General features: G+C 38.7%; 1 protein-coding gene and 1 non-coding gene across 12 annotated transcripts in view; both read right to left on the bottom strand.

Moving 5' to 3' along the window:
- NEK10 (NIMA related kinase 10) overlaps nt 1–17,886 on the bottom strand; it is a 265,539-nt gene that overhangs the window by 158,239 nt on the left and 89,414 nt on the right. The window lies entirely within an intron of this gene.
- Nucleotides 3,892–3,995, bottom strand: LOC116273902. The gene has a single exon (XR_004182406.1). It is a non-coding gene; the product is annotated as a U6 spliceosomal RNA (small nuclear RNA).

A 17,886-nucleotide genomic window follows, 5' to 3' on the forward strand; every position in this document is an offset into this window, starting at 1 on the left:
AACTCAACTCTGCACCAAGCGGACCTAATAGACATCTACAGAACTCTCCACCCGAAATCAACTGAATATACATTCTTCTCAGCACCACATCGCACTTATTCCAAAATTGACCACATAGTTGGAAGTAAAGCATTCCTCAGCATTGTAAAAGAACAGAAATTATAACAAACTGTCTCTCAGACCACAGTGCAATCAAACTAGAACTAAGGAATAAGAAACTCACTCAAAACCACTCAACTACATGGAAACTGAACAACCTGCTCCTGAATGACTACTGGATACATAACGAAATAAAGGCAGAAATAACGATATTCTTTGAAACCAATGAGAACAAAGACACAACATACCAGAATCTCTGGGACACATTTAAAGCAGTGTGTAGAGGGAAATTTATAGCACTAAATGCCCACCAGAGAAAGCAGGAAAGATCTAAAATTGACACCCTAACATCACAATTAAAAGAAGCAGAGAAGCAAGAGCAAACACATTCAAAAGCTAGCAGAAGGCAAGAAATAACTAAGATCTAGAAGAAATTGATAAATTCCTGGACACATACACCTTCCCAAGACTAAACCAGGAAGAAGTTGAATTCCTGAATAGACCAATAAGACTCTGAAATTGAGGCAATAATTAATAGCCTACCAATCAAAAAAAGTCCAGGATCAGATGGATTCACAGCAGAATTCTACCAGAGGTAAAAGGAGGAGCTGATAGCATTCCTTCTGAAACTATTCCAATCAACAGAAAAAGAGGGAATCCTCCCTAACTCATTTTATGAGGCCAACATCATCCTGACACCAAAGCCTGGCAAAGACACAACAAAAAAAGAGAATTTTAGACCAATATCCCTGATGAACATCGATGCAAAAATCCTCAATAAAATACTGGCAAACCGAATCCAGCAGCGCATCAAAAAGCTTATCCACCATGATCAAGTGGGCTTCATACCTGGGATGCAAGGCTGGTTGAACACATGCAAATCAATAAACGTAATCCAGCATATAAACAGAACCAAAGACAAAAACCACATGATTACCTCAATAGATGCAGAAAAGGCCTTTGACAAAATTCCACAGTCCTTCATGCTAAAAACTCTCAATAAATTCGGTATTGATGGGACGTATCTCAAAATAATAAGAGCTATTTATGACAAACCCACAGTCAATATTACACTGAATGGGCAAAAACTGGAAGCATACCCTTTGAAAACTGGCACAAGACAGGGATGCCCTCTCTCACCACTCCTATTCAACATAGTGTTGGAAGTTCTGGCCAGGGCAATCAGGCAGGAGAAAGAAATAAAGGGTATTCAATTAAGAAAAGAGGAAATCAATTTGTCCCTGTTTGCAGATGACATGATTGTATATTTAGAAAACCCCATCATCTCAGCCCAAAATCTCCTTAAGCTGATAAGCAACTTCAGCAAAGTCTCAGGATACAAAATCAATATGCAAAAAACACAAGCATTCCTATACACCAAGAACAGACAAACAGAGAGTCAAATCATGAGTGAACTCCCATTCACAATTGCTGCAAAGAGAATAAAATACCTAGGAATCCAACTTACAAGGGATGTGAAGGACTTCTTCGAGGAGAACTACAAACTACTGCTCAACGAAATAAAAGAGGACTCAAACAAATGGAAGAATATTCCATGCTCATGGATAGGAAGAATCAATATCGTGAAAAATGGGCATACTGCCCAAGGTAATTTATAGATTCAATGCCATCCCCATTAAGCTACCAATTACTTTCTTCACAGAATTGGAAAAAACTGCTTTAAAGTTCATATGAAACCAAAAAAGACCCCACATTGCCAAGACAATCCTAAGCAAAAAGAACAAAGCTGGAGGCATCACGCTACCTGACTTCAAACTATACTACAAGGCTACAGTAACCAAAACAGCATGGTACTGGTACCAAAACAGAGATATAGACCAATGGAACAGAACAGAGCCCTCAGAAATAATACCACACATCTACAGCCATCTGATCTTTGACAAATCTGACAAAAACAAGAAATGGGGAAAGGATTCCCTATTTAATAAATGGTGCTGGGAAAATTGGCTAGCCACATGTAGAAAGCGGAAACTGGATCCCTTCCTTACACCTTATACAAAAATTAATTCAAGATGGATTAAAGACTTAAATGTTAGACCTAAAACCATAAAAATCCTAGAAGAAAACCTAGGCAATACCATTCAGGACATAGGCATGGGCAAAGACTTCATATGTAAAACACCAAAAGCAATGGCAACAAAACCAAAATTGAAAAATGGGATCTAATTAAACTAAAGAGCTTCTGTACAGCAAAAGAAACTACCATCAGAGTAAACAGGCAACCTACAGAATGGGAGAAAATTTTTGCAATCTACTCATCTGACAAAGGGCTAATAACCAGAACCTACAAAGAACTCAAACAAACTTACAAGAAAAAACAAACAATCCCACCAAAAAGTGGGCAAAAGATATGAACAGACGCTTCTCAAAAGAAGACATTTATGCAGCCAACAGACACATGAAAAAATGCTCATCATCACTCGCCATCAGAGAAATGCAAATCAAAACCACAATGAGATACCATCTCACACCAGTTAGAATGGTGATCATTAAAAAGTCAGGAAACAACAGGTGCTGGAGAGGATATGGAGAAATAGGACACTTTTACACTGTCAGTGGGACTGTAAACTAGTTCAACCATTGTGGAAGACAGTGTGGCGATTTCTCAAGGATCTAGAACTAGAAATACCATTTGACCCAGCCATCCCATTACTGGGTATATACCCAAAGGATTATAAATCATGCTGCTATAAAGAACACATGCACACGTATGTTTATTGTGGCACTATGCACAACAGCAAAGACCTGGAACCAACCCAAATGCCCACCAATGATAGACTGGGTTAAGAAAATGTGGCTTATATACACCATGGAATACTATGCAGCCTTAAAAAAGGATGAGTTCACGTCCTTTGTAGGGACATGGATGAAGCTGGAAACGATCATTCTCAGCAAACTATCACAAGGACAGAAAACCAAACACTGCATCTTCTCACTTATATGTGGGAATTGAACAATGAGAACACTTGGACACAGGAAGGGGAACATTACACACCGGGGCCTGTCTTGGTGTGAGGGGAAGGGGGAGGGATAGCATTAGGAGATATACCTAATGTAAATGACAAGTTAATGGGTGCAGCACACCAACAAGACACATGTTTACATATGTAACAAACCTGCACATTGTGCACATGTACCCTAGAACTTAAATTATAATTTAAAAAAAAGTAGAAAAACCATGTGATCATCTCAACAGATGTGCAAAAAGCATCAGCAAAATTCAACATCTATTCCTTTCAGCAAAATAAGAATAGATGGGTACTTGGGTACTTTCTCAACCTGATAAAGGGCATCTACCAAAAAAAAGCTGTAGCTAATAATCTACTTAAAGTTAAAAAATTGAGTGTTTCCCCATTAAGTTCAAAAACAAAACATGTCCACCATTCTCAGCATTCCTAGTCAACATTCTACTGAAGATTCAGGTAAGTACAATATGTGCCTATGAATTTTTATGGGAACATAATTTTACATTTCCCTTTGATAAATGCCTTGGAGTGGGATTATTGCATCATATTATAAGCATGTGTTTAATTTGATTTTATAAAAACTGCCATGTAAAAATGTTTTCCAGTTTTTTCTCTTACCAGAAATATGAGCATTCCAGTTGCTTCTGCATCGCCATTAGCATTTAATGTTGTCAGTTTTTGTTTAATCAGCCATTCTAAAAGGTATGTAGTGATATCTCAGTATAGTTTTCACTTGCATTTCCCTAGAGCTTATTGGCGTTGAACACTTTTCATGTACTTATTTGCCATCTGGGCATCTTCATTTAAAGACATGAACCACTTCATGTGTTCACGTGTCATCCTTGTGCAGGGGCCATGCTAATCTCTGTATCATTCCAATTTTAGTATATGTGCTGCCACAGTGAGCACCTGGGTATCTTCCTTAGTGAAGTGGCTGCTCAAATTTTTACATTTTTCATAAGGTTGTTTATTTTCTTATTTTTGAGTTTTGGATATGAATTATTTGTCAGATATACAATTTGCAAATATTTTTTCTTTTCTTTTCTTTTTTTTTTTTTTTTTTTTTGTGACAGAGTCTTGCCCTGTCACCCAGGCTGCAGTGCAGTGGCACAATCTCGGCTCACTGCAAGCTCCACCCCCGGGTTCACACCATGCCCCTGCCTCAGCCTCCCGAGTAGCTGGGACTACAGGCACCTGCCAACACACCTGGCTAATTTTTTTGTATTTTTAGTAGAGATGGGGTTTCGCCGTGTTAGCCAGGATGGTCTTGATCTCCTGACCTCAGGATCCACCTGCCTTGATCTCCCAAAGTGCTGGTATTACAGGCATGAGCCACTGTGCCCAGTCTACAATTTGCAAATATTTTCTCCTAGTCTGCAGCTTATCTTTTCATTCTCTTAATGTTTTTCAAAGAACAGAAGTTTTAAACTTTGATGAAGTCAAATTTATTAGTTTATTTTACATGTTATGGCTTTGATGTTATATCTAAGAAATATTTGCCTAGCCCAATACTGCACACACCATATCCATTTTTTTCTTCCAGAAGTTTCACAATTTAAGTTTCATATAGTGCTATGATCTGATCCTAGCTTAGCTAATTTTTATATAAGATACAATATGTAAGTTGAGGTTCTGATTTTTTATGGGGATTTGCAACTGTTCCTGCACCATTTGTTGGAAATAGCCCCTTCCTCTCTCTCTGAGCACCAGATTTACATATTTATCTGGATAATCAAAACTTTCACTTAAGAGTCTCCTAGGCATCTCAAAATTAACACACTCAAAGCGAATTCTCAATCTTAACCCAAACAACTCCTCCTTGGTTCCCCATCTCAGTAAGTGGTACCATCATTGACCTAGGTACTTTCCTTAGTTCTTGTGCTAGCTGTCAACTTATTCCCTTTCAGCATCAAATCCACCCTTCATCATTGCCCTGCTTTGTTAATGGAGCTGGACCTTGGTAATGTCTCTCCTTCACCAGCTGGCTTGATGTAAAGCTTTGTCAGTAGAAGGTGCTGAAGAGAAACTGCAGGAGAGACTTCTCTTCTTTTCCAGGTTCTGACATACTTCCTCTCTTTCCTTGTTCCTGTAGCACTTGTGCAGTGTGCAGGATGCTTAGTGGTGCTCATTTCCCCTGGAGGCAGCTTCGTAGACAGTTCCACTGGCACTATATCCAGCTTACTGGCAAATTTTGCAAGCACCCCAGCAGACAACATACCATGAAATTCTGCTGGCATCTCAGCTGTTTTCACAACACCTCCACAGGTAGATTCCCAGTAAGTTCTACCAGCATTCTGGCCAGGCTCAGTCTAGCTAGCCTCATGAGCACCCAAGCCAATAGCTTCCCACTGAGTTCTACTCATCCCCCAGAAAATGGCTTCCTGAAAAGCATGGTCATCATTCCAGGGGCAGTTTTCTGTTTGACAGCTTTGTCCTGCAGCATTTCAATGCAATTTCTGCCATCAGTGGGCTATAGTCATACCCTCTCCAACAAAGTCTGGATCTCAGCTCTTGAGGAGAGGGGCTCTCTTAAAATTTGCTCCTTCTTTGTATAGTTTGCCTCAGCCCTAGAGGTAGTAGCTGCTTCTTATATATGTATACCTCATTTTATTGCGCTTCACTTTATTGCACTTTGCAAATGTTGCATTCTTTTTTACCAATTGAAGATTTGTGGCAACCCTGTATCCAGCAAGCCTATCAGCGTCATTTTTCAACAGCATCTGCTCACTTTATATCTCTCTCACATTTTGGTAATTCTCATATTTCACACTTTATTATTATTATATCTGTTATGGTTATCTGTGATGAGCGATCTTTGATGTTACCATTGTCATTGTTTTGGGACACTACAAACCATGCTCATATAAGATGGAAAACTTAATTGCTAAATGTGTGTGTTCTGACTGCTCCATTGACTGGCTGTTCCCCCAACTCTCACTCTCTATGAACCTCATGATTCCCCTAGACAAAACAATATTGAAATTAGGCCAGTTAATAACCCTACATTGACCTCCAATCATTCAAGTGAAAGGAGTCATATATCTCTGACTTTTGATCAAAAGATAGAAATGATGAAGCTTAGTGAGAAAGGTACATCAAAAGCTGAGACTGGCTGAAAGTTAGGCCTCTGGCACCAAACAGCTAAGTTGTAATGGAAAAATTCTGGAAGAAAATCAAAAGTGCTACTCAGTGGAGTGGCACTTCTGAACACACAAATGATAAGAAAATAAAACAGCCTTATTGCTGATAAGGAGAAAGTTTAAGTGATCTCGACAGATCAAACCAACACATTCCCGTAAGACAAAGCCTAATCTGGAGCAAGGCCATAACTCTCTTCAATTCTGTGAAGGCTGAGAGAGGTGAGAAAGCTGCAGAAGAAAGTCTGGAAGCTAGCAGAGGTTGGTTTATGAGGTTTAAGGAAAGAAGACATCTTCATAACATAAAAGTGCAAGGTGAAGTAGCAAGGGCTGATACAGAAGCTATGGCAAGATATCCAGATCTGGCTAAGACAGTTGATGAAGGTGGCTACATTAAGGAATAGATATTCAATGTAGACAAAATAGCCTTCTACTGAAAGAAGATGCCATCTAGGACTTTCACAGTTAGGGAGAAGTCAATGCCTGGCTTCAGAGCTTCAAAGAACAGGCTGGCTCTCTTAAGGACTAATGCAGCTGGTAATAAAGTTGAAGCCAATGTTTATTGACCATTCTGAAAATCCTAGAGCCCTTAAGAATTATGCTACATATACTCTGCTTGTCATCTATAAGTGGAACAACAAAGCCTGAATGACAGTACTTCTATTTGCAGCATGGTTTACTGAATATTTTAAGCCCATTGTTGAGAACTACTGCTTAGAAAAAAAAGTCATTTCAAAATATTAGTGTTTGTTGACATTATACCTCATCACTCAAGAGCTCTAGTGGATATGTAAAAAAAGATTAATGTTATTTTCACATCTGCTAACACAACATCCATTCTGTAGTCCATAGATCAAGAGTCATCTGTAGTTTTACTAATTCAGAGATACATTTCATAAGGCTATAGCTGCCATAGATAGTGACTCCTCTAATGGATCTGGGCAATGTTCACTTCCTGGAAAAGATTCACCATTCTAGATACCATTAAGTACATTCATGATTCATGGGAAGAGGTCAAAATATCAACATTAACAGGAGTTTGGAAGAAGTTGATTATAACCCTCATGGATGACTTTGAAGGGTTCAAGATTTCAGTGAAGAAACTCACTGCAGATGTAGTGGAAATAACAAGAGAATTAGAATTGGAGCCTGAAGATGTGACTGAATCATTGTAATCTCACAATAAAACTTGAATGGATGAGGAGTTGCTTCTTCTGGATAAGCAAAGAAACAGGTTTCTTGAAATGGAATCTACTCCTGGGAAAGATGCTGTGAACATTGTTAAAATGACAAGAAAAGATTTAGAATATTCCATAAATTTAATTGACATGGAGGCAGCAGGGTTTGAGAGGAGTGACTCCGATTTTGAAAGAAGTTTTACTGTGGGTAAAAGGCTATGAAACAGCACTTCATGCTACAGAGATATATTTTGTGAAAAGAACAGACAATCTCTGCAGCACTGTTGTCTTATTTTATTAAATTGCCACAGCCACGCCAAACGTAAGCAACCACCACTCTGATCAGTCAGCAGCATCAAGTCATGAACCTCCACCAGCAAAAAAATTATGACTTGCTGAAGTCTCAGATGATTGTTAGCATTTTTTTACCAATGAATTATGTTTTAATTGAAGTATGTGCCTTAATTGCCTTTTAGTCATAATGCTATTATTGCACACAAAACACATTATAGCATAATGTGAACACAGCATGTGTACAAACTGGTAAACCAAAAAGTTTATGTGGCTTGCTTTATTGCAATATTTGCTTTATTGTGGTGTTCTGGAACAAAGTCCACAGTATCTCCAAGGTATACCTGTATATGCTCTTCCTGTATTCTTTATTGGGTTGTCTTCAACACTTTGTAGTTAATCTTAATACTAGTTAGAAATCATTTTAATACATGAAACTTGTGCTGTTAAAATTTCTCAGTGGTTTCTGTCTCATGAATGAATCCTGACTGATATAGTTCCTCACTTTCCTTTACCACAGCAAAATCCTACTGTTTCTACAAAAAAAGTTTTATATATATATATAAAAAATATATATATGTATGACTGAATCATTGCAATCTCACAATAAAACTTGAATAGATGAGGAGTTGCTTCTTCTGGATGAGCAAAGAAATAGGTATATATATATATATATATATATATATATATATATAGTATTTATATATAGTGAATTAGGCCACCTCTCATCACCTCCACTGAAGTTATAGTTTTGAAAAGTGTTTACCAGTTCTTTAACATTCCTCCCTTCAGGAAGTGAATCTTAATTATCCTTCTCTTATGTGTGGATGAGACTTGGCAACTCATGGCTAATGAACTGAATTATAGCGGAACTGATGAGTTGCTACTTCCAAGGTTAGGTTATAAAGAGACTGCGCCTTCCAATTGTTTTGCTCTCTCTTGCTCACTGACTCTCTCTCAGAGCCCAGCCACCATGTAGAATAGTAAAGGTTATTCTGCTGAAGAGGTTACATAGAGAAGAGCAGCCCTCAAGGATAAAAGGCCAAATGTAAGAGAAATGAGGTGCTCACTCCAGCCAAAAGCCAAAACTCACTGCCAGCTATGGTAGTGAGTCTTCTTGGAAGCTGACCCTCCAGCCCCAGTTCAGGCTTCAGATGATGCATCCCTGGCTGACAGTTTGACTACAGCCTCATGAGAAACCCTGAGTCAGAATCACCCAGATAAACTTCTCCCGGACTCCTGACCCTCAAAAACTATAAGAAAATAAATGTTTGTTATTTCAACCCTCCAGATTTCTGGGGAATTTTTACCCAGCAATGGATAATGAATACAACTGCTATCATCCTAGTCCATGCTGTTGTGACCTTTCACTGAGGCTACTGAGCTATTCCTCCTGAACAGACTCCCTCCTTCCATCTCTCCTCATGAAATATAATTCCCCACTTCAGATCCCAAATGATCTTTTAAATATCTAAAGTGGCCTTCACGATTGTCCATTTACTCATTTGTCACTACTTACAAGGTTAAAGTTCTACAAAGACTTTTGATAAATACTAAGAATAAAAGCCAAACTACTACCAGGTCTATACGACCGTACATGATCTGGGCATTCAGAATGACTTTTCTAGTACATACTATTTTAAAAAATGCCCTCTCCTTCAATATTCTTCTATTATATTTATTTAATTCTTAACATATTATCTGAAATTACTTTATGTATTATTTAGTATTTTTTCAATCATTTAGGGTCTGTCATTTCTAACTAGTATGAAAGATCCATGAGAGGACTTTGTATTGCTTATCCCTGTAGACTGTTGGATACATATCTTTTAATACATGTATATGTACATATATATGCATAACTATATGTATATCCATCCACCTCTCTGTCTATCTATCCATCCATGTATCTATCTGTCTATCTATCTGTCTGTCTAACCTCTCCAACTAGTAGTACTACTCACATATAGGACATATTAGAAGACTAAATCATATAAGGTGGTGTTAACAACTATTCACAAACTAGATGACTTGCTATCTTTCCTTTCCCCTTTTAGGTACCGGAGAAAATTAGTTAAAATTAAGCAATCACTATACAGAAAAAAAAATAGTATTCAATATTTAAAACCTCAATATTTTCAGGAAGCCCACTATAATTTTAGCACACAATTCTCGACCAACTTATAACCAAAACTAATGCTTTGACTTTTCATTCTAATGCTACGTAAGAGTCATCTTATTCTTATTAAACTGTCATTTATTTTGAAAGGCAAAAACTGAGAAGCATTACAATGATTTTATTCACTCCAGTTAATTTAGATAATAGCAGACACTTGGACAGATATCCCTAAAAACAGATAGTTGAGAAGTATTCTTAAAATGAGCAAAAACTAATATTGTTTGGACATTTGGGAGACTTTGGTGGTAACAATGTTTGGTGGTAACAAATGTTTCTATTACTCTTTCCTCATTTGTGATCATATTTGGAGAAGAAGAAAATGTTTTATTTCAGAAACTTTACTCATAAAAGCATTCATGTGCCATTATAGGTATTCAAAATGATAACAGAAAACATTTTGCGTACAGCACAGTATGAAAAAAATATAGGATCCAAAGAAATTATCCCCTCTGACAGAACAAATGATACAGAAAATGTTAAATTCTATAGCACATTTACACTACAGCCAACAATTACCAGCCTTCAGATGGAAAACTTGTGTGGGCTTTCACTGAATCCCTAGATTCTTGCTCTCTGGTTTTCAAAAATGGCCTATAAAACTTACCTTACAGTTTGCAAAGGGTTGCTTCAACAACAGCATGACAATAGGTGAAAAGCAGTTTAAAATACTGTACAGATGCAAGGTATTCCTGTACCTTTCCACAGGGAACAACCCAGCTGTTCACAACCTTTCACCCATCACATACGTGTCAGTGACTTCCAAATTCAACCATAAAGTCCCAACCTTTGTCTGGGATTTCACCTCCAGCCCTATAAAGCACCTGCCACTTCCCACCTAAGACTGGGCTCATCATTCAGTCATCAGAGATATCCCAGTAAACCAGATGGCATCTCATCTTCCCCATTTCCTGGGCTTGAAATTTGCCTTTTCTCACTTGCTGCTATATTCAACCCCTCACCAGCTCTTGTATCTGCATCTTTCTTTTGATTCGTCTGAGTATAGTTTAAATGTGCCAGGAGCTTAGGTTGTCACTCCTCCTGCAAAAAAGGGGATGCACTTCTTTAGAAAGCTTTTCCTTTTAATCTCTCCTACAGGGTATTTGGCAATGAAACAATCCACCAACACCTGCCTTCATCACATCAGGCTCCTACTGATATACCAGAAGGTCTTCCAATTGCTATTTTTTACAAAGTTTCCAGCTGCCTTATCTGGACCTCACGATTGTCCATTTACTCATTTGTCCAACACTAAAAGCATATGTTCTAGGTACTGAACCAGGTCTCAAGATAAGATGATAACCAGGTCAAAAACCATCCATGATGACACAGACTTTAGGGACCAGTGGTATAGATACACATTAAATAAAGAATCATACATATAAATGTAAACTTACAGTTGTGGTAAGATCATTAAAGAAGAGTGACCTTCAACAAACCCCTGTCCCATTGACACTTCCTTCTCTGAAGGTCACTCAGATTCTAATCTCTGCCCCCCAACTGCTTCCTGACCATCAGTAACATCCTCTCAGTGCAGGAGTCAGTGAGGGACAGGAAGGAGTTTCCCAGGATAATCCTAAGAGCTTTCCCTCAATGAACCTGTATCATTGGCACTTCCTCCTCTGAAGGTCATTCGGATTCTAATCTCTGCCCCCCAAACTGCTTCGCAACCTTCCACTAAATGAAGTCCAACTACTATTAATACTAAAATTACTTCTAATTCAACAAATGGCATGCTAATTAAGTCTAAAGTGGATATTCCTAAACAAAGAGTAGGGGGCAGGTGTTTGGTGTTGGTGTGCCAGGGACCCGTGTACCCTGCCACTTTCCACTTCACCAAAGCTTTCTTCTCCAGTGTGGACTCCCTCAGGGATGAGGGAGAGGGAAGGAACTTCTCTTTCTCAACAGCATCATTATTTGCTTGATTTGATTGATGGAGTTACGATGACACAGAGCTTCAAGATGAAAAATTCAACACCTGATAAAAGAATTCTGAATTCTTTCTGAATTCTAGGTAACTCCATATCTGTGGTACATAAACATCACTTAGTTCTAAGATGTCTATCAACAGACTGGATTTTTGGAAAAACTAATGTCCTTAGCTCAGACTCAAATAGACACTATATCTGGGGTTAATGGGAAGTAAACCACAGGGGGCTCTTCTAAAATCATTCTTCAGAATGGGGTTTGTTTCTGGTTACTATCAGTTGGAATAATGGAGCTCTGTACATATAGCTCGAATATTACATAAAAGTGCCAAGGGCCAGACTCCTATGAGGATGAGAAGTCAGGGGTGCACTCTGTTTTTCTCACACATGTGCACACATGCAGTCATACACACACACACACGCGCACACACACATACACACTGTGTGTGGCATGATACTAGTTCTTAAAAGGCCTAGGATGGACATCAGGGCAGTATCTCTGAAGCTCCAATGGCTTTAGTAGACTTAGCTGGCTGGAAATGCTGATGACATAACCAGAAGCATAGTACTCTGTACCACTGAATTAGTCTCTATAAAAATAGCTACTACCACCTACTCACTATGTTGCTTCAGAAAACACACTTTAGGAAAATTTACAGAGTGAAAACAACTCATCCAGAACACATCACACATCAGATTCTACCCCCTTCATTTAAAAGCTCCCAGAGAACCAAATCATATCTCAAATACACACTAAAATGAACTCTATTTTATTAACCTTAGTCTTTGGTGTTTTTATTTGGCCTTATAAACCTCAATTGTGAGGTTACTATTTGCAACTTTCATCTAAGGTCATAAAAATTTGGTGTCTCCTTCTGTGCTCACCCAGGTCGCTGTCTCATCAGAGGAGCATAACAATTGTCAGGGTTAGGAACTAACCCCACCTGGCTCTAACTCTGTCAAATTGCCATTGTTATCTTTTTCTTGTAGCCAACTCAAAATTACAGAATCTGAGAAATGCAGAATGACCCACCAAAGGTGCAAGAATCTTTAAAGTACTTCAGAAATTGGAATTGACTGAATTTCTTTTGACATTTCCTTTTTATGTTATGAGACCCAATGGCAATACAAGGCAACTGTGATAACTTGACAAAAATATTCTTACTTTCTTACTAACATGAGGCCAATACGTTGACTAAGAAAAATTTCATGGTGATCCTTCTCACAACAGTTGCTATGAGGGTATTTAACACAAGTGGCTCAATATTCTGCAGTCTTTTAAGAGTACTCAAGTTGTGTCAGCTCAAACTCAAATAGACACTACATCCTGTTAACAGGAAGTAAACCACAGAACAAGTTCAAAGCAAGGCATGTTGACAGACCTACAAAAACCACGATAGAGTCCATCATATATGTATTTGACCAGGTTTTGTAAGTATATGAGTAATGTGCATATAAGGACTTTGAGTTCCCTATCAGAATTGCAATACTAATTCTTTTTTATATATATATAATGACACAGATTTCTCAGCAGCAGTTTAGCCAACCAATAACAATTAAAAATCCTCTAATCCTCTAAAAAATTTAAAATATCAAAGATTCTGGCAATACAGGGTAGGTCCAATTCAATGTCTTAAACTTTGGTGGCACTCAAGAAAGTAAATATTTTTCTTTGGGTTACTGTTTGCTCAGATGACAGTGGGAACTGCTTGGACCTTTGCCCATGTGTGCATGCAATTTCTACATTAATATTCAACTCCTCTTGTTTTAAGCACTCTTTCTAGACAATCTTGGCTATCAGAGGAGATCTCAAACCCAGGTATTGCCTCAATCTCTGCTCCCTATTTGTAAATGGCTTCTGAATATTTCCACCTGGATGTGTTTTTGTTCATTTGCTCATTAATTCATTCATTTGTTCATTCATTCTTCTATTCGTTTAGTCAATAAAAATATTAAATGCTATCAGAGATATAAGGTCAAGAAAGTTCGTTTCTCTCACCTCAAGGAGAAGATGGCAATAAGCTAGTGTTTTCAATACTTTGTGCTATGTGCTGTAAGACAGGCAGACCAGTGTACTAAGGGATCCCAGAAACTGGACATATCAGATGTGGATGTCAAAGATGCGACCCGGAGGAAGGGCATTTGACTTGAGTGGCAGAAGGGAGGAAGAGCATTCCAGGCAGTGGGATGGCATGTTAGAAGTCCCAGAGGTATAGAGCCACATCCTGTTCAGGAAAGTGCAACCTATCCCAGGAGGTCAGAGCAAGGAGCAAGGAGGAGATTATGAAGAAAGGGCCTTGGGTGCCATAAGGAAACTAAACTTTATCTTAAATATCATAGGCAACTATTTGAAGGATTTTAACCAGGAGAAGAGCATTATGAGATTTTAACTAAGCATGTCCAAAACCTTACACCTAAATCTCTGCCAATGGGAGAGCAATCTTCGCAAACTTTGCCTCTTTCTCAACTGTTCTCATACCTCACATCTCATTAACTGGCCACCAAATCTTTTTAATTCTGGGTCCCAAATAACTGCTGAATCAAGCCCCTTTTTCACATCCTCTTCTCCTGCTGTCATTGGAAAAACCCACATCATGTCTTTCCTGAACAAAGGCAAGAACCTTCAGTGGCAAACATTGTGGGCTAGCTCTCCAAAAGCCATCAACCAAATCCTCTCCCTTTCTCATCTCCAACTATAGAGGCTGGAAGCTCACCTCAATACTCTCTCTTACAATGAGGAGTAGTCACATGACTTGGTTTCAGTCAACACAATATAAGGCTACTGGAGACCTTTGAAAGATTTTCTTTAACAATAAAACCAGAGGAAACAGCATTCGAAGAAGACACTTTTTTTTCCTAGATTTTACCCATGCAGCCAGCTTGCCTCCTGTCTTTGAATTTGGTAATAATGTCTGGAGCTCTGGCAACCGTCTTGTGACTATGAGATGACAAATATGTGGAGAAGTCAAACTGCTGGGGATATTGGAAAGAAAGGACAGAAAGGACTAGATCATGGCTGATCTCCCTACGCTGCTGAACCCACCCTGGAACTACTCACCCTCAGACCCCTTGCTGTGAGATAACTAAATATCCTCATGGTTTAAGCCATCGTTAGTTTGGCTTCTGGCACCTGAACATATTCTAACTGATACATGTCCTAAACTGAGTATCTGTGTCCAGTCTTTCCCCAGCAGGCTCCCTCACCTGCCATTTTAATAATCCTTCTACCTCCCAGATCTGATCATATAATTTCCAGTCTGAAAAATCTGAGGATAAGTCTTTGACAACCTCCCCACCCACCAAGTCTCCCTCATCTCTTGCCACATCAAACACCTTGATAGTCCCTAGACACACTATACTCCTTCATGTCCCTATCCTCTGCATGTGCTATGCCCCTGCATTAACTGCTCTTACCCTTCCTGCTTAACTCTGCACCAAAAGATCCCTAAGGCAGAGTTAGTCACATTTTCCCCAGTGCTTATATAGCTGTGATAGACTATATAGCTATTCACTCATATTCTCTCGGGGGAGGAATGCATCGCATCCTGTTAAACCTGACTTTCTTTGACCAGTGAAATCTGAGTAGAAGTAACATGTGTTACTTTGGGACAGAAGTTTTAAGAGACACGGCATGGTTTCCCATGTTCTGTCTTTCCTGCCTCTGGGATGTAGAAGAAGTACAGAAGAAACTCCCTTACTGACACATAATGGACACGTAGCATTAGCAGGAGACGAATCTTGTTAAGTCAGGGGCAGACAAACTTTTTCTGTAAAGGCCAGATAGTAAACATTTTAGGCTTTGCGGGACACATATGGTCTTTGTCATGTACTCTTCTTTTTTCAACAAGCATTTAAAAATACAAAAACCATTCTTAACTCACAGGACATATAATAATAGGCCACAGCTCCATTTGTCCCACGGGCTGTAGTTTGCCACTGTTTTAGGCTGTTGAGACTTTCAGGTTACTTGTTACTTGTTACAGTATTTTGCATATACATTCTAGCCTTCATCACTCTGTAATAGAATTACAAGCTTCATGAAGACATAGATTATGTCCCTCATGCTTCCTGTGCTCACTTGTAGGATGTGTCAGCTGGGAAGGTAATTGCTGAGCGAATAACAGAAGTTTTCCCCCATAAGACTGGAGCTCAGGGAGAAGAAACCATGGCTTTCATCTTTTAGCTATCCCGGCAATGCCTGACCTGTGATAACATTTGATGAGCCTTGGAGCCTTTGATAAACTTTACACTGAATCAGGTTTGTCCTTGTTGTTACCATCAGAGCAGTTGCCATATATCACTTGAGAAACACGCATTCACACAGTCTGTTTGTTTGCAAGATGAACATGTGACCTTCTGCGTCATGTACTAAAGCCCATGTCTGAAATCTGTTAACTATAATTAAATGAGTTTTGTTTTTTCTTTTTTATTTGAAAGCAGAGGAGGCAAGGGGACATGGAAATCTTACATTAAAATGTGGGTATTTGAAAAGATCAAGAAATATGGAATGGTGGGTTCAAGGGTAAGTTCATTTTTACAAATTCCCTTAAGAGTCGTTTTGTAATGTGATGGCACAATATGGACCTTACTTGGCAGATGACAGTATTTAGGGCAAATGTTGACTGTGTTTCACCCCATGTACCACTGAGTCGGGGTCTGTTCCCTTGTATGGTTTCAAAGGCTGCAAATAAATGGAGGAGCAAGACCTGAACATGTGTCATGGCACATGTCATCAAAAGGTAGTCTTTCAAATGGAAATATATTTAGGCTTAAAAATACATAGCATTTGTAAAACCAAGCATAACAGAATATGTGAGTACTTTCTACTCTGCTTCCTCAGCAAAGCAAACTCCTGTCAGCATGCTTACTATAAATAATTGCGAACCAACCTCAATCTTAAACATTTAATTCACCTATATTGAAAAAAATGAGAAGATGAAAATTTTAGTTTCCTGAAAGCTTTTTTTTTCTGATCACATTTTCAGTACACTTTGTCTCATGCATCTTAAACATCATTTGGCAATTCTGTGTTTCTTTTCTGGAAGTAAACAAACCTTCCAGCGCAAGCAAAGAGAAAAATAAAACATAACAAGGCTGCCCCTCTGAGGTGACATGCTTTAACACCCACAGCAGCCAGCTCACTCTCACAGGCTCTACTAATTGCAGCTGCATTCCACTTCCCAAAATATGGAAATTTTATACACTTAGTTTTAAATTAATGCTGCAGGGTTTTAATTTAACCATAATCCCTCTTAAAGATAAGAGACTAATGGACATATTTACATTATATCAATAGAGATAGACACTGAAAAATATTTCAGCACTATTATATTTAAAATATTTTTTAAAGAATGACATCAAATCTCTATGGATTATCTTTTCAGTCATAAAATCATTTTATATTCACTGAAAATAATGGGAGTACATCAATGCCCTAACCACACAATTGCTTTAGTGAAGAGAAACTAGAGTAGGCTAGGATCCCATTCTGAGCTCACTGCTTCTTCATCTGAAGGCTGCTAGCCTCACCAGTATGCCACCAACTGCTGTGCTGCTTCTTTATTTGAAACTAGGAAAATACTGCTTCACTTAAAGCTAAATGGTCTTAAAATCTGGAAGTAGGCAGGGTGTGGTGGCTTGTGCCTATTATCCCAGCACTTTGGGAGGCCGAGGAGGGCGGATCACAAGGTCAAGAGATCGAGACCATCCTGGCCAACACGGTGAAACCCCGTCTCTACTAAAATACAAAAATTGACTGGGTGTGGTGGCATGCGCCTGTAGTCCCAGCTTCTCGGGAGGTTGAGGCAGGAGAATCGCTTGAACCCAGGAGGCAGAGGTTGCAGTGAGCCGAGATCGTGCCACTGCACTCTAGCCTGGCGACAGAGTAAGACTCCATCTCAAAAAAAAAAAAAAATTGGAAGTAATTCTTCAATTGTATAACTCCTAAGTAGAACTCTGATAAATATTAATAAGATTGAGTAAAATAACACTGAGGGGCAGGACAGGGAAGGACAAAACAAAGGTTTGCTTATTTTTGTAAAACAAAGTAACTTTTTCTAGGGAGTCCTATATGACTTGAATGCAAGTAGA

The sequence above is a fragment of the Papio anubis genome, chromosome 2, assembly GCF_008728515.1.
Source record: "Papio anubis isolate 15944 chromosome 2, Panubis1.0, whole genome shotgun sequence".
NCBI classification, from domain to species: Eukaryota; Metazoa; Chordata; class Mammalia; order Primates; family Cercopithecidae; genus Papio; species Papio anubis.